Here is a 24,014-nt window from a genome sequence, read left to right on the forward strand (position 1 = left end):
TGTGTAGCATAGAGCAGACCACCACAAATTCAGCTACCTGCTCAGGGTGGTGTTGGAGCTGTGGTCCTGAGTGGTCCAGGCATCTGAAGTGCTGCTTCAGCACTCCAATGGTTTGCTCCACGATATTGCGAGTTCTCATTGTATCGCCTCTCGGCCTCGGTGTGGGTGTCACGCACGGGGGTCATCAGCCAGGTGGCGAGGTCATATCCGTTGTCCCCAAGCATCCAGAATTGACCTTGTGGCTGATTGTTAAACAAGTCAGATACAGTGCTCTCATGCAGGATGTGCGCATCATGAATGCTGCCCGGAAATTGAGCATTCACTGCCAGTATAATTTGCTGGTGGTCGACAACCAGCTGGACATTCAGGCAGTGGAATCTGTTGCGGTTCCTGAAAACCTCAGCATCCTGAAAAGGTGCTCGCATCGCGGTGTGCGTACAGTATATTGCTCCCTGCACCTTGGGGAAGTTTGCAATTCTGGAGAATCTGAGAGCCCTCTCACTCTGTGCCACCCTAGTCAAAGAGAAGCTGATCAAGTCCCTCCTGCATGCGTACAGGGCTTCAGTGACAAGTCTAATGCAACGATGTGTGGCATGCTGAGAAAGTCAGCTAATGTCGCCAGCTGTGGCCTGAAAAGAACCCGAGGCAAAGAATGATAGTGCCGTGGTGACTTTGACCTCGACAGACAGTGCAGTTCTGATGGTGCTGGCAGGCTGCAGATCTGCCCTTATCAGTTGGCATACTTCAGTGATAACCTCTTTGTGGAAGCGCAGTCTCCGAAGGCAGGTGTCAGGCAAGTCAAAGTAAGAATGCTTCTCCTTGTACTTGCGGGGGTTGTAACGTCTGGTCCTTCTCATCTGTCTGTCACTTCTTACATTGGGCACATAATGCAGTGCAGCGTTCCTTCGGTGATGTCGAGTCTGCTGCATGGATTTGGTCACCAAGAGAGGGTGAGAAAGGAAGGCCCCATTGCAGTAGCTCTCTGTTTGCCACCGATTGCTCACAAACAAGGAATGTCCCAACGAACACACCTCTTCAATTCCAATCAGTCACAGTGTGGTCAAGATGTTTTTAGAGATGTTCACATCAAATCCAATCACCTGCAGAGTATATTCGAACTCCGCCGAGGTTGAAACACCTAAGCCTTTTAAAGGACGCGACATGTGATCTACAACATGGCGTCCATAACGCTGTGATTCGTTCCGATTAGTTCCACATTTTGTGAGCGTTTTTTTTAGCGAGCGGTATTGTGGGTGAAACGTGTGTGAGGTGGTGAAATTGCCGATGAGCGATCTCCATGGCCGCCCGTTTGGGTAAATATGCTCTTTACAATAAAAAACAGTGGCCGGGCATTAATATTGAATCTCCGTGTTAAATCCGTGCAGAACGTAACGCTGGGCGATATTATGGCCGTTGAATTCGCCCATTCTGCTTATTCCGCCCAAAAAAAGTGGGCAGGTGGTAATATTTTTTCTGGGTGTTAAGCACATGGGGAAAGTAACGTTCGGCGATAAGTTTCCGAAAAATGCCCGCCAGTTTCCATTTTGTGCCAAAATGGGCAATATCTGGGCGATATACGTAATTTCAGTAGTAAAATGGGCGTTAAGTGGGCGTTAAGCATGCAAAAATAGTGGAGGTTCTAGACTCTGGAGTTTAATCTTCAATTCCTGGAGACTCCAGCCAATCCTCTAGAATTGGTACCCACATGATGTTTAATCCATGAATTTAATAAAAAGAAAAATTTATAAAATGTGCCCTTTCTGCTCTCTATTTATTTTTATTCATATTCTAAATGACTTATTGGCTGGAAATGACCTCCCTCCCCCCCCCACCGCATCCCACCCTCAGCCAGCCCACCCCCATCCCATAACCATACATTACATTCAGCCCAGGGCAAGAGGTCATGCGCTCACTATGACTTTGTCCATGGAAAAACTGTTACACGTGGACGAATTCTCAGCTGTGAGTGCACTCTATCTATTTTAGCTATGGTTTTAAATTAAATTCCTCCATGAAGACAAATGTAGGTCCCTTGCAGTCAGATTCATGTGAATTTATAATGGGGAACAAAGAAATGGCAGACCAATTGAACAAATACTTTGGTTCTGTCTTCACGAAGGAAAACACAACAAACCTTCCAAATGTAGTAGGGGACAGTAGATCTAGTGAGAAAGAGGAACTGAAAGATATCCTTATCAGGTGGGAAATTGTGTTAGGGAAATTGATGGGATTGAAGGCCAATAAATCCCCGGGGCCTGATCGTCTGCATCTCAGAGTACTTAAGGAAGTGGCCCTAGAAATAGTGGATGCATTGGTGATCATTTTCCAACAGTCTATCGACTCTGGATCAGTTCCTATGGACTGGTGGGTAGCTAATGTAACACCACTTTTTAAAAAAGGAGGGAGAGAGAAAATGGGTAATTATAGGCCGGTTAGCCTGACATCAGTAGTGGGGAAAATGTTGGATTCAATCATTAAGGATGAAATAGCAGCGCATTTGGAAAGCAGTGACAGGATTGGACCAAGTCAGCATGGATTTATGAAAGGGAAATCGTGATTGACGAACCTTCTGGAATTTTTTGAGGATGTAACCAGTAGAGTGGCCAAGGGAGAACCTTTGGATGTGATGTATTTGGACTTTCAAAAGGCTTTTGACAAGGTCCCGCACAAGAGATTGGTGTGCAAAATCAAAGCGCATGGTATTGGGGGTAATGTACTGACGTGGATAGAGAACTGGTTGGCAGACAGGAAGCAGGGAGTTGGGATAAGTGGGTCCTTTTCAGAATGGCAGGCAGTGACTAGTGGAGTGCCGCAGGGCTCAGTGCTGGGACCTCAGCTCTTTACAATATACATTAACGATTTAGATGAAGGAATTGAGTGTAATATCTCCAAGTTTGCGGATAACACTAAACTAGGTGGCAGTGTGAGCTGTGAAGAGGTGAGGCCTCACCTGGAATATTGTGTTCAGTTTTGGTCTCCTAATCTGAGGAAGGACATTCTTGCTATTGAGGGAGTGCAGCGAAGGTTCACCAGACTGATTCCAGGGATGGCTGTGCTGTCATATGAGGAGAGACTGAATCAACTGGGACTTTATTCACTGGAGCTTAGAAGGATGAGAGGGGATCTTATCGAAATGTATAAGATTCTGACGGGACTGGACAGGTTAGATGCGGGAAGAATGTTCCCGATGTTGGGGAAGTCCAGAACCAGGGGACATAGTCTTAGGATAAGGGGTAGGTCATTAAGGACTGAGATGAGGAGAAACTTCTTCACTCAAAGAATTGTTAACCTGTGGAATTCCCTGCCGCCGAGAGTTGTTGATGCCAGTTCATTGGATATATTCAAGAGGGAGTTAGATATGGCCCTTACGGCTAAGGGGGTCAAGGGGTATGGAGAGAAAGCAGGAAAGGGTTATTGAGGGAATGATCAGTCATGACCTTATTGAACGGCGGTGCAGGCTCGAAGGGCCGAATGGCCTTCTCCTGTACCTATTTTCTATGTTTCTTTGTTTCTGTGAACTTTTTCACCTTCTGCCTACGCAGCTGTGGCTCAGTGGGCAGCACTCTCGCCTCTGAGTCAGAAGGTTGTAGGTTTAAGTCCCACTCCAGAGACTTGAGCACAAAAATCTAGGCCGACACTCCAGTGCAGTGCTGAGGGAGTGCTGTCCTGTCGGAGGTGCCGTCTTTCTGATGAGATGATAAACCAAGACCCTGTCTGCTCTCTCGGGTGGACGTAAAAGATCCCAAGGCACTATTTTGAAGAAGAGCAGGGGAGTTATACCCGGTTTCCCGGCCAATATTTACCCCTCAATCAACGTAAAAAAACAAATTATGTGGCCACTGTTTGTGGGAGATTGATGTGTAAAATTGGCTGCCGCATTTCCTACATTACAACAGTGACTTCACTTCGAACAACTTCATTGGCTGTAAACCATTTTGGGATGTCCTGAGGTTGTGAAAGGCGCTATATAAATGGAAGTCATTCTTTTCTCCGACCTCCAACCATCCATTCGGGGAAAAAACTGCCCTTTGAGTTGATAAGTAATCAACCCAATAACTTTTTTATCTGCCACTTAAATGGCAAAGACCTAAAAATTTCATTGGGATATGAAATGTTTCACGTGACAGATCAGAAGTCTGTTCACTGTCAGATATATATATTTTAATGAATTTAGAACTAGAGTAAAGGTTTGTTTGTTTCCCCCCTATTCTCTCTGTAGCTTGGTATTCAAACTGAGGGTTAAGCAAATTGATATTTTTGGCTGGTATGTAAATTAAAATAGTATTGTCTCTCAGCCTTGGCTCAATGGTAGCTGACTTGCCACTGAGTTCAAAGATTTTTCAAAGGGTTCAAGCCTCACTCCAGACACTTGAGCACATAATCTAGGTTAACACTTCAGTGCAGTACTGAGGGTATTGTCAAAGATGTCGTCTTTAGGATGAAACATTTAGTTGAGGCCTCGTCTGCTCTCTTAGGTGGAAATAAAAAACACCATGGTATCATTCAAAGAGGCCTGGTGTCCTTGCCACCAACACGACCAAAACAGATTATCTTGTCATTTATTTCATTGCATTTTATGGGATCTTTCTGTGCATAAATAGGTTGTCACGTTTCCCTACATTATAACAGTGACCACACTTCAAAAGTACTTTATTGGCAGTAAATCGCTTTGGGACATTGTGATTGTGATCTCATCCTACATAAATGCAAATTCATTTTTCTATATCTGTTAGTAGAGACATTTTCGTATGTGTTGAAACACAGAGGCAGATTTTCATCTCTATTGCACCATCAACGCGTAAATTTATTCGGCGTAATGTAACAGAAAATTTGGCATGGATTTGTTAGAAATTTACAGCGCTGGGCTGACTGCTCGACAATCCAAAACTAATCCCGCTGATCAGGTCCCTCTTCATGTCAAATTCATTTGCAGATCGGCGAATGCAAAATCTGCCATGAACCAGCGCAATCGGGCAACACTTTAGCATGTATTTTTTTTAAAATATTGCTTTAAAATATATTCCTTAATATATTTAAGAGTGATACCTCGGTGCAGTGAGATTAATATAGCTGAAAATGGGTTCATCACAAAAATTAAGCATTTTAATCCGAGTATCTGGTGCAACACCTGTGAGTAACTCGATTTTAAATAACTGAAAGTGACTTTTAAAAAAAAGCTGTACAGATTCTGTTTCGAGTTCCATTGGGGTACTGTAGTCAGCTTCTTAGTAAATTAACAAAACAATGTCAAAAGCTTTTAAAATGTTCCTATTAGTGTCATTGCGACAAAAAAGCATTAGGACTAGAAATTCGGTTGATTAGCGCCACCCTAACGGAGTGCTCCCGCCTGAGTACCGGCTGTTAGCCCCTGCCGCGAACTTCAGTGAAGGTGTATCGGCACGCAGACAATTTGCGCTGCGCTCGATAGCACCACCCACTCGATGATGCCACCAAGTGTGCAACGGCTCCATAGCTCTGCGTTTGCGGAATTCAGTCATTCGCCTGCCATAACACCTGCTGCTGAGACCGGCCGGGGAAAGCAGTCGGCCCAGCGATAATCCCAGGCCGATATTGTCCGGAGTGCAAGATAGGTGCTGAAATTTCACTTTTTCACCTTCTGTTTACTTGTGGCAGCTGTGGGGAAGTGTGGGTGACATTTATTGAATTTTTCAACAGAATTTTTTTTTCCGCTTTAGGCGCAAGGAAGCCAGCAAAAATTGAGTCGGCATCCTGCGCTCCCGCTCTGTTAGCATCTGAAGAGGAGTGTGGAACGCTTCTCTTAGCGCTCCACTTTCCTCTTGGGGCGATACAACTGAATATCCCACTTTGTGGCGGTAAACATCGCCCAGTGCTAAATATCCCCCAGCGACATTATCGCCTCAAAGCGGGTCATATCGAATTTCTAGCCCTTGAAGGCATGCAGATGAGCACAATTTGTGTAAACTCCCAATGATGATTAATTCAATCTGGGGGCGTGGCTAGTTTTATGGGCGGGGCTGGTTTCTACCGCAATGTTTTCTAAACTCGCGCAAAAGATCGCGGGAACTCTATTTGCGTTGGATTTAATTCGCACTTAAAATTCCACGATCTTTCACTCTAGTTTGGCCAATTTCGGGCAATTTGCATTGAAAAAAAACAGTGCAACCTCGCGGAAACTCCTGCCCTAAATATTTATCCACTCTTCCCTTAATAAACGTAATGCTCTTTGCTTCAGCTACTCCCTGTGGCAATCCTTTCCATGCTCCAATACCCTCTCTATTGAGATTCATTTCTCCTAGTCTCACTCCTCTCTTTCTTGGTGACAATTTCAAATTGATGACTACTGATCACTACCTCCCAAACAGAGGAAACAGTTTTTAGCTATTCAACTTATCAAAAACCTATATAATTAAAAAAACTCTATTAGGTCTCCTCTTGAACATCTCTGCTCCAGAGGAAATGGTCCCAATATCTCACGTCTCTCATTATAATTATAATTTCCCATCTCAAGTTAATCTACACTGCATGGCTTCAGTGGCTTTAACATCCTTTAATGCGTTCACTCAAAATTGCAAACTGTAACTGTGACCTGACCATTGCTTTGTTCAGATTTATAATTACTTTTTTGCACTTGTACTCCATTCCCCAATGGCCTGGAAATTGCGGTCGGAGGCTTGCCACCCGCGTACGCCTCTGAGCTGCAAGAAAACTCCGTACTTACCTGCTGCCTCCGGAGTTTCGGACTCTGGGCCCGCAGGAGCATGCCTGCATAAAGGCCCACAGATCCCAGGGGCGCATGTGGTTTGTGGATCATGTGAGCCAGGCCAACCAATGACAAAGGGGTATTCCTATGATGCTTATGGGGATTCCATTTACGTCCGGAGTCCCCATAAGCATAATAGGAATCACCTAATAAATACGAATTTCACAATACTGAAATAAAAATAAATGGTCACAGGTTCAATTACCCTTTAATTAAAAATTTTTCAAACAATTTAATTATTTGAAAAATAAATTTAAACATTTTGAAACAGGACAAAAATAATCTAAAGTAATTTGAAATGTTAGTGGATGTTTCAATTATTTAAAAAAAATTATTTTAACATTTATTTTAACACTTACATTGGTAAAAGGTGGACTTCTGCCTGCTTTTTTTTACCAGGTGTAAGGGTTTACTGGGTGTTCACTTGGCAGTAGTTGGGCAAATGGCATAAATCTGTACCAGCGAAAGTGAATTTACAGCGTATGCATATGATCCGTCAAGGAAAAACTTGACAGATCGCAAGTTCCGGGTTTTCGCACATGCACATCGCATGCTGAAACCCAGTATTTGTGGGGCCATCCACAGCACTTACAATGCCATATGCTGAATGTATGCTGTCAAAGGCCCCATAAATTCTGGGCCAATATTTCATTGCCGTTTTTGCGGTTCTATCTAAGAACATAAGAACATAAGAAATAGGAGCAGGAGTAGGCCATTTGGTCCCTCGAGCTGCTCTGCCATTCAATAAGATCATGGCTGATCTGATCATGGACTCAGCTCCACTTCCCTGCCCGCTCCCCACAACCCTGTACTCCCTTATTGGTCAAAAATCTGTCTATCTCCGCCTTAAATATATTCAATGACCCAGCCTCCACAGCTCTCTGGGGCAGAGCATTCTGTAGATTTACAACCCTCCGAGAGAAGAAATTTCTCCTCATCTCAGTTTTAAATGGGCAGCCCCTTATTCTGGGACTATGTCCCCGAGATTTAGTTTCCCCTGTGAGTGGAAATATCCTCTCTGCATCCACCTTGTCGAGCCCCCTTGATATCTTATAAGTTTCAATAAGATTACCTCTCATTCTTCTGAACTCCAATGAGAATAGGCCCAACCTACTTTCAAAGAATTAGGTATTTGCACTGCGAAGAGCTTTCTGATCAGCTAAACACTTCAGCATCCTTCTATTCAGTGCATACACTCGTACATCGCCAGTAGGTAAATTTTTATTGAAAATAGATGGTGGCTGTGAAGAGGCAGCGCACTGCTCGTTGCCACGGCCAACCGCACACTCGCTGCTGAAGTCTCGCTTGCATGTTTAGCTTTCGGATTTCTCACTGCTGCACTTGACATTAATGAGAGGATTGGAGACTATTGATGCCAAGGAAGCTGAAGAGAAACAAAACAGTTCTGAACCCTTAGGAGCGGTTCGCGGTATGAGTGAAAGGCGAGATGGGGGCGAGCGGCCCCCGGTCTGCGGGAGGGAGGGAAGCAAACAGCACTAGAGTGGTGGCAGCGGAACCCCATGGGCAGCGCAGCTCCCTCTCAGAAACAGGGATAGCGCAGCGGAGAGCGGGTAATGTCCGAAGTCAGAACACCAGGCCAGCATTCAGGATCGGGAGGTTGAGTCCAGCAGCGAGGTCGGGAGGTCGAGGCTAACATCGAGGTCGGGACCCGAGGCCGGCAGCGAGGTCAGGAAGTCGAGGCCATCATTGGGTTAGGGAGGTCAGGGCCACCATCAAAGTAGGGACACACAAGGCCAGAATACATGCGGCCATTAGTAAAGACCCAACGGCCAAAGCATGAGCGGCTGGAGAGATAGCGGGAAAAAGTTCAGCAGAGCCTGCGAATGGGGAGCAGCGTGCTGGAGCTGGAGACGAGGAGCCCAGGGTACAGTGTCAGTATTTTACGGATAAACTCACAAACTGCTCCAAGGTTTATGTGCTCACCTACACTGCAATCTCTGAAAACCAGGGAGGACCTGAGGGAGTGGGGGAGGGCTTTAGTGGGAGTACGTATGTGTGTGTGTGTGTGAGCTACACCATGCAGAAGAGCCTGACCTCCAATTGTCTTGGGTCCCCTTGCCATTGGACCAAGGCCTTGCTCTGCCAAGTCCGTATGATAGCATAGGGAAAGTTATCACAAGAATTCTTCTGTATCATCTCCTCCCAATGGCTGAAAGCTCCTCCCAGAGTTGCAATGTTGATTCCGCCCACTAAGAGGCACAACGGATATAGAAACATAGAAAATAGGTACAGGAGCAGGCCATTCGGCCCTTCGAGCCTGCACCACCATTCAGTATGATTATGGCTGATCATGCAACTTCTGTACCCCAATCCTGCCTTCTCCCCATACCCCCTGATCCCTTTAGCCGTAAGGGCCACATCTAACTCCCTCTTGAATATATCCAACGAACTGGACTCAACAACTTTCTGTGGTAGAGAATTCCACAGGTTCAGAATTCTCTGTGTGAAAAAGTTTCTCCTCATCTCGGTCCTATATGACTTACCCCTTATTCTAAGACTGTAACCCCTGGTTCTGGACTTCCCCAACATCGGGAACATTCTTCCTGCATCTAACTTGTCCAATCCCGTCAGAATTTTATATGTTTCTATGAGATCCCCTCTCATTCTTCAAATTCCAGTGACGATAAGCCTAGTCGATCCAGTCTTTCTTCATATGTCAGTCCTGCCATCCCGGGAATCAGTCTGGTGAACCTTTGCTGCACTCCCTCAATGTCTCAGATTAGGAGACCAAATCTGCACACAATACTCAAGGTGTGGTCTCACCAAGGCCCTGTACAACTGCAGCAAGGTATCCATGCTCTGTTCCCAAATCCTCTCGCTATGAAGGCCAACATGCCATTTGCTTTCTTAACTGCCTGCTGTACCTGCATGCCTACTTTCAATGACTAATGTACCATGACACCCAGGTCTCATTGCACCTCCCATTTTCCTAACCTGTCACCATTCAGATAATATTCTACCTTCCTGTTTTTGCCGTCAAAGTGGATAACCTCACATTTATCCACATTATACTGCATCTGCCATGCATTTGCCCACTCACCTAACCTGTCCAAGTCACCTCCTCACAGCTCACACTGCCACCCAGCTTAGTGTCATCTGCAAACTTGGAGATATTACATTCAATTCTTTCTTCTAAATCATTAATATATATTGTAAATAGCTGGGGTCCCAGCACTGAACCTGGCGGAACCCGTGGGCATAATTGTCGGACCGACCTACCAGTTGGCTGACAAAAAAAAATAACATGCCTGCCTCGGCAGCGGGCAATGAGGGCCCCCCAACAACAGGGGCTAAAGTTGCCCTTTCGTCTAAGGCCTCTGGCCGCCTTCGAGCGGCGGACATGGGGTGGTGCGTGATGGTAGCCGACTCTCTGCAGATGGGCCGCCATTTTCTAAATTGCCCTACCTCAGGTTTGGAGCGGTGTCCGAGACCGCTCCACCCATTTTCCCACTGCAGCGTGCACGCGCGACCCCTTGCCAACTGGCGGGGTCCCACTCGTGAAATCACCCCTCGGGAAAATACCCCTTTTGTGGTATTGCCCCACGGGAGCGGCCTCGCTGCATGTCGGTGCCCCCAACAACTTTTTCTGTCGGTACACTCTCTGTGGCTTGGCGGCCCAGCTGCCCTTAAAGGTGAGGTGTCGCTGCCGAGGCAGGCATGTTATTTTTTTATGTCAGCCGACTGGTAGGTCGGTCCGACAATTATGCCCACCGGTTCCACTGGGCAACCTCACTTGGCCCTCCCGAAACCCTCCCTGGTGGCCCAGTGTTTGCCTCTAAAGTGGCTGCAGAGAGCACAGTGGCTCTCCCGATTAACTGAAGGGACAAAACGTTGTGACGCGCTAGCGCGACAACGTCATCAACGCAGCGCTGATGACCGACAGCGATGGCCACTCCGCTGCGCACACACACACACACACACACACATGTACTCCCACTAAACCCCTCCCCCACTCCCGCCCCCACGATTAGGCCACTTCCGCCCCGCTGGAAAAAAACTACCCTGAACTGCTGAATTTCGACGGTGAGACTGCCCCAGTGCATGGGGCGACCAGAACATATCAGAAACGATAGGTGTGCCGCGTTCCCAGTGGTGGGCAATTTCCGCCGCATGATTTGCGCCATGCGATAAATTCACGAAAAATGTCGGGAGCAGCATCAACCTCTCTACAAGGCCGTTTTTGACCTCACAAAGGCCTTCGATTCTGTCAACCGAGAGGGATTATGGAGTGCTCTTCTCAAATTCGGCTGTCCTCAAAAAATTGTCACCTGCCAGCTGTATTCCTTACATCAGACCCAGTCCAAGTGCAGACCGGAGTCAAGCAAGGCTGTGTCATTGCACCAACGCTCTTCTCAATCTTTCTCATTGCAATGCTCCATCTCACCTTTAACAATCTCCCCGCTGGAGTGGAGCTAATCTGCAGGATGAATGGGAAATTGTTTAATCTCCGGCACCTCCAGTCCAGGACCAAGGTTATTCCAACCTCTGTCATTGAATTACAGTATGCAGACAACGCTTGCGTTTGTGCACACTCGGCGGCTGAACTCCAAATCATTGTTGACAACTTCACTGAAGGGTACGAGAGACTGAGCTTACACTAAACATCCATAAGATAAAAGTCCTCTACCAACCTGCCTCCATCAAACAGTACTGCCCCCTGATTATCAAGATCCACGGCGAGACCTTGGATAGCATGAACCACTTCCCATACCTCGGGAGCCTTCTGTCACCAAGTGCAGATATCGATGACTAAATCCAACACCGCCTTCAGTGTGCCGGTCGGTGCAGCCTTTGGTCGCCTGAGGAAAAGACTGTTTGAAGACCAAGATCTCAAAACCCAGCACCAATCGCATGAACTACAGAGTAGTAGTGATACCCGCCCTCCTCTATGCTTCAGAGACATGGCCTATGTACAGCAGGCATCTGAAAGCACAGGAGAAGTACCACCAACGCAGCCTCCATTGGCAGGATAGGCATACCAATGTCAGTGTTCTCTCTCAGGCCAACATCCCCAGTACTGAGGCATTGATCACATTCAATCAGCCCCGATGGACGGGCCACATTGTCCGCGTGCCTGATACAAGACTCCTGAAACAAGCACTCTACGTCATGGCAAGCGAGTCCCAGAAGGGCAGAGAAAATACTTCAAGGACTCCCTCAAAGCCTCCTTGTAAAAATGTAACATCCCCAACAACTTTTGGGAATCCTTGGCCCAAGACAGCTCAAGTGAAGGAGAAGCATTCGAGAAGGCGCCGAACATTTTGAGTTTCTCCATTGGGAGCATCGGAAGCCAAGTACAAACAGCGGAAGGAGCTTACGAAAACCAAGCACTCCACCCACCCATCCTTTCAACCACCACCTGCCTCACCTGTGACAGAGTCTGTAGATCCCGCATTGGACTCATTATTCATCGTAGAACTCATTTTAGTGTGGAAGCAAGTCATCCTCGACTCCGGGGAACTGCCTGAGAAGATAAGTCTCCTACTTTCATTTTCCTCTTAAACTTCTCCACTTTAAATTACAGCTGCCACTTGGCTGCCCAATTTATTAACCTGTCGCTCTGTAGTATTTTACAATCTGCATTGTTATTTGCTAAGCCCACAACATTTGCGTCATCATTAATTTCAATGTCATGTTCCCTGTCCCCGAGTCCAAGTCATTTATATAACACTTCCAATCCTTCACTCATTAACCCTGCTCCTTCCACTGGATCATCATCAAGTTAGCAGTGCACACTCATTACTTAGTCTGAAATAGATGGAAGCTTCATGGTAATATTAAAATAAATGCTGGGCGATATTATTTCAACATACATTCAATGTTTCAATGTGCTAGTGTAATTATACACGGTGCTCAAGCCTACATATATCCAGGATTACAAAAGCAAAATAATGCGGATGGTGGAATCTGAAATAAAAACAGAAAATGCTGAAAATCTCAGCGGGTCAGGCAGCAGCTGTTTTAGGTCTGTGACCCTTTGTTGGAACCTACCTGACCTGCTGAGATTTCCAGCATTTTCTGTTTTCATTATAAATCCAGGATTGGTAGTTCTTACTGAGCTATGTAAGAAAGATAATAGAAAGGGTATTGCAGGAAGAATCAGTGAAAGATTTTCTGTCTGTTTCTGCGCTATTTTTCCTTCATTTCATTTATTTCTGCTGTTAATTAGTTTCTCGGGGGGGGGGGGGGCATTGTTTTCATGAGGCTTTGTCACAGCTTATTTTTTCATAGTGTTCCATTCGTGCCACCAATGGGAACCACTATGTACTTCACCCATCGGGGAGATTCCACGCAAGTCAACTACTCTGTGGGTATTCTGTAGTCACCCATTGGTACTCACACATCTGTGTCGATAATCAAAGGTTCACACATCTCTCTTTAATACATGCAGAGAGGTAATACGTGAAGAGAGTCCGATTCGCAAAGGATATTTTGCAGCAGACTTGTTGGCACAAAAGCACTGCGTGAAAGCATCACTAAATGTAACGCTGGATGGTTCTTCAGAGGCGCTCCAAACATGGTCTTAAGTGGTACTACATGATAGAAAGCACATCAGGGTAATCAACAGACAGCATCACCAGCTCGGCCGCATCCATGATGATGATGCCAACCACATCTGCAGGCCGTGGTACACTTACATGGCAACAATTTACCGGAGCTCCCTTCACAGGGTTTGGATCTACAGAGAGCTAGAAACAGAGTTGTGGAAGGAAGGAAGGAAGGAAGTTGTATTTATATTGCACCTTTCATGACCTCAGGACATCCCAAAGTGCTTTACAGATAATCAAGTACATTTGAAATGTAGTCACTGTTGCAATTTCGGAATAACATGCATCATGAGGCTGCCACAGGATTGGTAATTAACAACAACTTGCGTTTATACAGCACCATTAACATAGAAAAAAGTCCCAAGGCGCTTCACAGGATCGTTATCAGACAGAATTGGACACCGAGCCACAATAGGAGATATTAGGAAAGGTGACCAAAAGCTTGGTCAAAGAGGTAGGTTTTAAGAGGCGCTTTAAAGGAGGAGTTGAGACGCAGTGAGTTTTAGGGAGTGAATTCCAGAGCTTGTGACCTAGACAGCTGGAGGCACGGCCAGTAATGGAGAGGCGAAGGAAATCAGGGACGCACAAGAGGCTAGAATTGTAGGATCACAGAGTTCTCGGAGTGTTGTAGGGCTGGATAAGCTTGCAGAGATAATCTGCAAACACATACCAGCCTCCACTGCTATCCAGGCATGCTGCGATTCTAACCAATAGGGATTGAACCATGGAGAGGCAAACAATGCAACTCTTCTCACCACCATCTCTTGCAGCATCATCACCACTTCAGGCACCATTGCATATGCTCAGTCACTGGCCTGCTCCACCATTTGCCTGGAAGCTTGTATCTTCTACGTTGGCTTTCCTTTCCCTTCATTGTGCCTGTCACTTATTGCTACAGTCCCTCAATCACATTGCATGTTACATTGTAGCCCTTTCTCCCAGTCCCGACTTAGCCTTCTCCTCCTTTAAAGGGAAAGGCATCCGATGGGTTGAACTGCCTTTTTGAGTTTCCTCACCTGCCCCTGTCCTAACTCGCGCCAAGTCCCACTCACTCATCACTCCTGTGCTCGCTGATCTACATTGGCTCCTGGTTAAGCAACGCCTCTACTTCAAAAATTCTATCCTTGTTTTCAAATCTCTCCATGGCCTCACCCCTCCCTACCTCTGTAATCTCCTCAGCCCCACAACCCCCCAAGATATCTGCGCTCCTCTAATTCTGACCTCTTGAGCATCCCTGATTATAATCGCTCAACCATTGGTGGTCGTGCCTTCAACTGTCTAAGCTCTGGAACTTCCTGCCAAACCTCTCCGCCTCTTTACCTCTCTTTCCTCCTTCAAGACGTTCCTTAAAACCTACCTCTTTGGTCAAGCTTTTGATCATATAACCTAATTTCTCCTTATGTAGCTTGGTGTCAAAAGTTTGTCTTATAATACTCCTGTGAAGTGTCTTGGTGCATTTTACCATGTTATCATCATCATAGGCAGTCCCTCGCAACGAGGATGACTTTCTTCCACACCAAAAAAGAATCAGTTCACAGGTGTTTCAATGAAGGACCTAATATTCCAGGTCATGAACTACATAGTATAGGGCAGAAGATGCCATGGGCTTGACAGAGCCAGGTCTTGATCCAATAGCAAGGATTAACCAAGATGACTGGAGACCTGCTCTGCTGCACGAGCCTAGTGCGCACACATATCGCAGTGTGGGCTGGCCCGTGCTGCACCTGGGCCCACGCCTTTTCTGGGCCCCGAACTCGCGCCTCTCCTGGGCCCCGATCACATCCCTCTATAATCTCTCGCCGCTCCTTCACCCAGACCTCGCTACTCCTGCTGTACCTGCCTAGGCTCTAATCACCGATCTGGACCTTGATGACGTCACTGCCGTTGCCCTCCTGCACCAGCTCGTACTGTACCTTGCAGTGGCATGTCGCCACTATAACTATTTAAAGGCGCTATTTAAATACAAGCTTTTTTGTTGCTTCCAAAAGCTGCATGAATTAATGTCTGCATTCCTGAAACTTCCGTTTAATTGTTCACATCTCTTTAAATTTTGCCTATACGCAAGTTCCTTCACTGGGCTACTTGCCCAGTGATTAAATATGCACTCTGATCTTTGAATAATTATACAAATGAGATGACACCAGAAAATTGTATGTTATTTGCACAATCTCATTCTGGTTAGATTTTCACAAGTTCTTAATCATTCAAGACTAAATTATGCCAGCGGACAAAGATCAGCCCCACAGAGTCCACCCAGCTGATAGAAATAATTAATATTGATCAGCAGGCTATTCATCACTTCTGTTTTCATCTACAGCCTTTGCAATGTCCCATCAGGTTATCCTGCAAGCAAAACTCACACAGTGTGGCTAGCTGCTGAAGTCGTGTAAATTATCAGTGTGGTTTTTTGGACGACCAATACCAATGAAACCTGATGGGTGAACAATATCTGTCTCTCTTCATTTTCTACCCACCTGGATCAATGGGAAGAAAATCGTATAATTGGTGTCCAGGCCTCATTTCCCTTAGTTTTCTTCCCAGTGTACATGCTGATGAAGGACTCGATGAGGCTCATTCTCACATCAGAATTTTTCATCAAGGATCCATGGTAATTGTTCAAGTACTGCAGTGGTGTGCTCAATGCTTCTTAACTTTTATTCTAATTTCAAAGGGATACTGTATGCTATTTGACATATTGTAATGTAGCGTGCTGAAATCGTAAAGAAAGAGCGTGCCTTTTATAGAACGTATTTCATAGCCAATGAAACTGTTTTTGACGAGTTGCCACTGTTATAATGTAGAGAAACGTAACAGCCAATTGCCACATAGCAGGGTCTCACAAACAGCAATGAGTTGACCACGTCATTGTTTTTGGTGAGGTTGGTTGAAGGATAAATGTTGGTGAGAACACCTCTAATCTTCTTCAGATATCATCATGGCATTTTTACAACCACCTCAGAGGGCAGACAGTGCAGCAGTCTCTTGACACTGGACTGAAGCGTCAGCCTGGATTATGTGCTCATGCCTCTGGTGTGGTGCTTGAACTCACAGGCTTTTGACTTAGAGGTGGAAATAAATGTAACATCCCTATTTAAAAAAGGAGGCAGACAAAAAGCAGGAAACTATAGACCAGTTAACCTAACATCTGTCGTTGGGAAAATGCTGGAGTCCATTATTAAGGAAGCAGTGGCGGGACATTTGGTAAAGCATAATTCAATTAAGCAGAGTCAGCATGGTTTAATGAAAGGGAAATCATGTTTGACAAATTTGCTGGGGTTCTTTGAGGATGTAACGAGCAGGGTGGATAAGGGAAAACCAGTGGATGTGGTATATTTGGATTACCAGAAGGCATTTGATAAGGTATCACATAAAAGGTTACTGCACAAGATAGAAGTTCACCGGGTTGGGGGTAATGTAATAGCATGGATAAAGGATTGGCTAACTAACAGAAAACAGAGAATCGGAATAAATGGGTCATTTTCCGGTTGGCAAACAGTAACTAGTGGGGTGCCGCAGGGATCGGTGCTGGGGCCTCAACTATTTACAATCTATATTAATGACTTAGATGAAGGGACTGAGTGTAATATTGCCAAGTTTGCAGATGATACAGAAATGAGTGGGAAAGCAAATTGTGAGGAGGACACAAAAAATCTGCAAAGGAATATAGATAGGCTAAGTGAGTGGGCAAAAATTTGGCAGATGGAGTATAATGTGGGAAAATGTGAGGTTATCCACTTTGGCAGAAAAAATAGAAGCGCAAGTTATAATATAAATGGAGAAAAATTGCAAAGTGCTGCAGTACAGTGGGACCTGGGGGTCCTTGTGCATGAAACACAAAAAGTAAGTATGCAGGTACAGCAAATAATCAGAAAGGCAAATGGAATGTTGGCCTTTATTGCAAGGGGGATTCAATATAAAAGCAGAGAAGTCCTGCTACAACTGTACAGGGTATTGGTGAGGCCACACCTGGAGTACTGCGTACAGTTCTGCTCTCCTTATTTAAGGAAGGATATACTTGCATTGGAGGCTGTTCAGAGAAAGTTCACTAGGTTGATTCCGGAGATGAGGGGTTTGACTTATGAAGATAGGTTGAGTAAGTTGGGCCCATACTTATTGGAGTTCAGAAGAATGAGAGGTGATATTGAAACATGCAAGATAATGAGGGGGCTCGACAAGGTGGATGCAGAGAGGATATTTCCACTCATAGAGGAAACTAAAACTAGGGGACATAATCTCAGAATAAGGAACCACCCATTTAAATCTGAGATGAGGAGGAGTTTCTTCTCTGAGAGTTGTAAATCTATGAAATTCTCTACCCCAGAGAACTGTGGAGGCTGGGTCATTGAATATATTTAAGGTGGAGCTAGACAGATTTTTGAGCAATAAGGGAATAAAGGGTTATGGGCAGCAGACAGGGAAGTGGAGCTGAGTCCATGATCAGAATCAGCCATAATCTTATTAAATGGCGGAGCAGGCTCGAGGGGCCAGGTGGCCTACTCCTGCTCCTATTTCTTATGTTCTTATGTTCTAAGTGCTACCATTGGTCCAATACTGACACTGGCTTATGGTAATCTTACTTCTTAGTAAACTTAGTTCATGGCTTTCAGTTCAATTCCTGTGTCTGCTAGTGATGTATTTGCTTTCAATTCAAGAGATCATGAGTACAGTGGGATCTCATACCATTTCCAATACCAAAGCGATAAACAGGGTTAATTACTCAATCTACAGTCTTCTATCTCGACATAATTTTTGCATAAGTTCATGTTTTCCATCATAGGCTTACCTCTAGAAGTCGACTTCTGCATTGGACAGGAGGGAAATATTTTTGGAGCGACCTCAAAATCATGCGATACCACCGACAAGAATAAGTAATTATGTGTAATTTTGTATGTGTCCATCTGAGGGGGCTGGTCATGGGTCTAATGCTGTTATTTGGTGCACTCTTGGCTGGTGTATGTGATTGATCAAGTTAGAGACTGTGTTTAAAAAGAAAAAAGAAAGCCTTGCATTTATATAGTGCCTTTCATGACCACCAGACTTCCCAAAGCGCTTTACAACCAATGAAGTACTTTTTGAAGTGTAGTCACTGTTGCAATGTAGGAAACACAGCAGCCAATCTGCACACAGTAAGCTTCCACAAACAGCAATGACCTGATAATCTGTTTTGAGTGATGTTGATTGAAGGATAAATATTGGCTAGGACACCATGGATAACTCCCCTGCTCGCCTTTGAAATAGTGGCATAGGATCTTTCACGCACACCTGAGAGAGCAGATGGGGCCTCGGTTTAACGTCTCATCCAAAAAGCAGCACCTTCAACAGTGCAGCAATCCCTTAGCACTGCACTGGAGTCCTTTATGCCTCTTCTCCGCTTCCCCAAGTGCCTCTCCTTCAACTGCTGCTGCCTGAGTGCCCTTCCTCCAGAGCTCTCTCCATCCTAAGTGCTCGTCCTCCTGCTGCCTCCTGCACATGCCTCAGAGATGTACATGACACTGAACTAAAGGGGCCGTAGAATCTGGTCCAGCTTCCAAGGAGTTACAAAAGGACCTGGAGAATGCCTTTATGCATGTTAGTTTAACATGATATTATGCATTATAAACCTCACTTAGAATCCCCTACTTTCTTCACCAATCCTGTCTAGATTTCATATCTATACAATCAACAGGAAAAACTTCTTGATTGGCAGATCCACAATATTGATCTAATATTCTCTTCCAGATCATCATCTGTCTGCCAAGTAACTGTGGGAGAGTGATCATTATGGTCTTGATGGTTCTGGAAGAATAATTATAGTGCATCATTGTTATTTCCGAATATTTAGCTTTCCAAATCTTCGCAACTGGAAGTCATGTACCACAAACCATTCTTACAGCCTGCTGTGTATCGACTTTATCCTTACTGGCCTCTTGTCCAAGTACTAAGCAGGCAGCATTCAGTCACTTCAGCAAGAATCTGTGCCTGTGCTGTGGTCTTTTCCATTAGGCTTATATTGTTGGGAAATCAAAGCTTCTCATTGATATTAGCCTCAACCTCGGTTTGCTAATCAAAATTATTTTCATCCTGTGTTCTGGGAATAAATGAATAGAGCCCTCAAAAGAAAGTCTCCCTTTGTGGTTCAAACCAGTCCTCGGCTTGTCGTCATGACAGAAGTTTTCAATTATTAAGGCGTGCTTTGGTTGTGGATTGAAGTGGGCTAGAATTTTGAACAGCCTTTTCTGAAACAGATACAAATCTGATATTACAAAAGTGAAATACTGCAGATGTTGGAATCTGAAATAAAAGCAAAAAATGCTGGAAATCTCAGCGGGTCAGGAAGCATCTGTGGAGGGAAAAACAGAACTTCGACCTGAAACATTAATTCTGTTTTTCTCTCCACAGATGCTGCCTGACCCGCTGAGATTTCCAAAAATCTGATATTGTTTGGTTTTGCAGATGCTCCTTAGCTCCTACCCATTGAAGAATAAACATAACCGTTTGTTTTTTATCGCAGGTAGCAGAACTACCAAAGAATGAATTGTTATATATGTGGACTTGTATTTACTCTGTACAGCCACCAGAGAGCTCATCCCCTGGAGTCCCAAGGGGTCCCATAATCGCCTTGGGAGCACAGGTATTTAAGGAGGCTTCACAGGTTGGACAGGCACTCTGGAGACCTGCAATAAAAGACTAAGGTCACGCTTAACTTTGAGCTCACAGTGTTCAGTCTGACTCTTTCTCCATACACAACAACTGGCGACGAGATACAGATAGCGAACCCAAAGATGCAGAGAACAGTGGGCATCCTGGAGAAATTCTCGGAGGGAGATGATTGGGAAACTTTTGTGGAGTGACTCAACCAATATTTCGTGGCCAACGAACTAGATGGGGAAGAGAGCGCTGCCAAACATAGAGCGATCCTCCTCACCGTCTGCGGGGCACCAACGTATGGCCTCATGAAGAATCTGTTCACTCCAGCGAAACCCACGGAGAAATCGTACGACGATTTGTGCACACTGGTCTGAGAGCATTTGAACCTGAAGGAAAGCGTTCTGATGGTGATGTACCAGTTCTACACCTACAAAAGGTCTGAAGGCCAGGAAGTGGCGAGTTACGTTGCTGAGCTAAGACGCCTTGCAGGACATTGTGAATTTGAAGGATATTTGGAGCACATGCTCAGAGACTTTTTCGTACTTGGCATTGACCACGAAGCCATACTTCGCAAACTTTTGACTGTAGCGACCCCAACCTTGAGTAAGGTCATAGCAATAGCCCAGGCGTTCATTGTCACCAGTGACAGTACGAAGCACATCTCTCAGCACACAAGTGCTGCTACAATTACTGTGAACAAAGTGATGTTGTTTTTGAATCGTAACGTACAGGGCAGGTCATACATACTTGCAGCTGCATGTCCACAGATGACTCAGAGTCCACCATCAAGGGTGATGAATGCTAGCCATTAACACCTTGTTGGCACTGCGGGGGGTGACCGTTTCCATTCATGCTGATTCAAAGAGTATGTTTGCAAGGGCTGTGGAACAATGGGACACCTCCAACGAGTGTGCAGGCAAGCTGCAAAGCCTGTTAAACCTGAAACCACTATGTTGCAGAGGACGACAGATCCATGGAGGATCACGACGAACCAGAGCCTCAGACCGAGGAGGCAAAGGTACATGGGGTACACACATTCACCACGAATTGTCCCCCAATAATGCTGAATGTTGAATTAAATGGATTCCCGGTGTCAACGGAGCTGGACACAGGCGCGAGTCAGTCCACCATGGGCAAAAAGACTTTCAAAATATTGTGGTGCAACAAGGCCTCAAGGCCAGTCTTAACTCCAGTTCGCACAAAACTACCAGGCAATTGTCCCATGCTGCTCGGCAGGAGCTGGCTGGGAATTATACGCTGGAACTGGGAAGCATCCGAGCGCTATCGCCTGCTGACAATACTTCATGTGCTCAGGTCTTAAACAAATTTCTTTCACTGTTCGAACCAGGCATCGGGAAATTCCAAGAAGCAAAAGTGTAGATCCACCTAATTCCGGGGATGTGACCCATCCATCACAAGGTGAGAGCAGTATCATACATGATGAGAGAAAGGATAGAGATTGAGCTAGACTGGCTGCAAAGAGAGGGCATCATTTCACTGATCGAGTTCAGCGAGTGGGCCAGTCCTATTCTCCCAGTCCTCAAGTGTGAAGGCACCGTCAGAATCTGTGGCGATTACAAAGTAACTATCAATCGTTTCTCCCTGCAGGACCAATACCCACTACCAAAGGCCGGCGACTTCTTTGCAATGCTGGCGGGAGGAAAGACGTTCACGAAGCTGGATCTGACTTCAGCCTACATGATGTAGGAACTGGAGGAATCATCGAAGGCCCTCACCTGTATCAACACGCACAAAGGTCTTTTTGTTTATAACAGATGCCCGTTTGGAATCCGATCAGTGGCAGCGATATTCCAGAGAAACATGGAAAGTTTACTGAAGTCGGTCCCGCACACCATAGTCTTACAATCTGACATCTTGGTCACAGGTTGGAACACAGTCGAGCACCTGCAGAACTTGGAGGAGGTTCTTAGTCGACTCAATCACGTGGGGCTCAGGTTAAAAATCTCGAAGTGCGTTTTCCTGGCACCTGAAGTGGAGTTCTTGGGAAAGAGGATTGCGGCGGATGGCATCAGGCCCACCAAGTGAAGACGGAGGCAATCGAGAATGCACTGAGACCACAGAATGTGATGGAGCTGCGGTTGTTTCTGGGACTACTGAACTACTTTGGTAACTTCTTACCGGGTCTGAGCACACTGCTCGAACCATTACATGTCTTACTACGAAAAGGGAGCGAATGGGTTTGGAGCAAAAGCCAAGAAAATGCCTTTGTAAAAGCGAGAACATTGTTATGCTCAAACAAATTGCTTGTGTTGTATGATCCATGTCAGAGTTTGGTACTAGCATGTGATGTGTCGTCATATGGTGTCGGGTGTGTATTGCAACAAGCTAATGATTTCAGGAAACTGCAACCGGTTGCTTATGCATCACGAAGTCTGTCTAAAACTGAGAGACCCTACAGTATGATTGAAAAAGAAGCGTTAGCATGTGTCTATGGGGTAAATATAGGCATCAATACCTGTTTGAGCTAAAATTCGAATTGGAAACCGATTATAAGTCACTTATATCCTTGTTTTCCGAGAGTAAAGGGATAAATACCAATGCATCGGCCCGCATCCAGAGATGAGCGCTCACATTGTCCGCATACAACTACGCCATCCGCCACAGGCCAGGCACAGAAAACTGCGCCGATGCTCTCATGGGGGTAGAAATGGCGCAGCCCGCAGGTCTAGCCATGATTATGGAAGCATTTGAAAGTGAGCAATCACCCGTCACTGCCCGCAGATCATAACCTGGACATGACAGGATACTTTATTATCTCTAGTCAAAAGCTGTGTGCTTCACAGGAGCTAGTCCACTGTCCCAGTGGAAATGCAGGAAGAGATAAAGCCATTCCAGCGGCGCAAAGATGAAATGTCTATCCAGGCAGACTGCCTTTTATGGGGCAATCGAGTAGTGGTCCCCAAGAAGGGCAGAGACACCTTCATCAATGATCTCCGCAGTACCCACCCAAGCATCATAATGATGAAAGCGATAGCCAGGTCCCACGTGTGGTGGCCCGCTATCGATGTGGACTTAGAATCCTGTTTTCACAGATGTAATACATGCTCGCAGGGAAGCACCGCTAAGTTTATGGTCTTGGCCCTCCAAACCTTGGTCTAGGGTACATGTCGACTATGCAGGCCCGTTCTTGGGTAAAATGTTCCTTGTGGTCGTAGACACGTACTCTAAGTGGATTGAATGTGAGATAATGTCGGCTGGCACGTCCGCTGCCACTACTGAAAGCCTGCAGGCCATGTTTGCCACACACGGATTACAATATGTCCTGGTGAGCGACAACGGACCATGTTTTACCAGTGCTGAATTCAAAGAATTCATGACCCGTAACGGGATCAAACATGTCACATCTGTCCCGTTTAAACCAGCGACCAATGGTCAGGCAGAGAGAGCAGTGCAAACCATCAAGCAAGGTTTGAAGAGGGTACATGAAGGCTCAGTGCAGACTCGCCTATCCCGAATTTTGCTTAGCTACCACACGAGACCCCACTCACTCACTGTGATCCCACCTGCTGAACTGCTCATGAAAAGAGCACTTAAGACAAGGCTCTCGTTAGTTCACCCTGATCTACATGAACAGGTAGAGAGCAAGCGGCTTCAACAAAGTGCATATCATGATAGAGTAAATGTGTTACGCGAGATTGAAATCAATGATCCTGTATTTGCATTAAATTATGGACAAGGTCCCAGGTGGCTTCCCGGCATTGTCGTGGCCAAGGAGGGGAGTAGGGTGTTTCGGGACAAACTTTCAAATGGACTCATTCACCGGAAACACTTGGACCAAATCAAACTCAGATTCATGGACTATCCTGAGCAACCCACCTTGGACCCTACCTTTTTTGATCCCCCAACATACACACCAGTGGCAACCGGCACCACAGTTGACCACGAAGCAGAACCCATCAACCACAGCAGCCCTGCAGGGCCCAACACACCAGGCAGCCCAGCAAGGCCAGCTGCACAGCAGCCCAGCGAGGGCCCAACAAATGATTCAACAACACCAGCTTTCACACCGAGATGATCAACCAGGGCAAGAAGGGCCCCAGATCGACTCGCATTGT

The sequence above is a fragment of the Pristiophorus japonicus genome, chromosome 3 (assembly GCF_044704955.1).
Source record: "Pristiophorus japonicus isolate sPriJap1 chromosome 3, sPriJap1.hap1, whole genome shotgun sequence".
Classification (NCBI taxonomy): Eukaryota; Metazoa; Chordata; class Chondrichthyes; family Pristiophoridae; genus Pristiophorus; species Pristiophorus japonicus.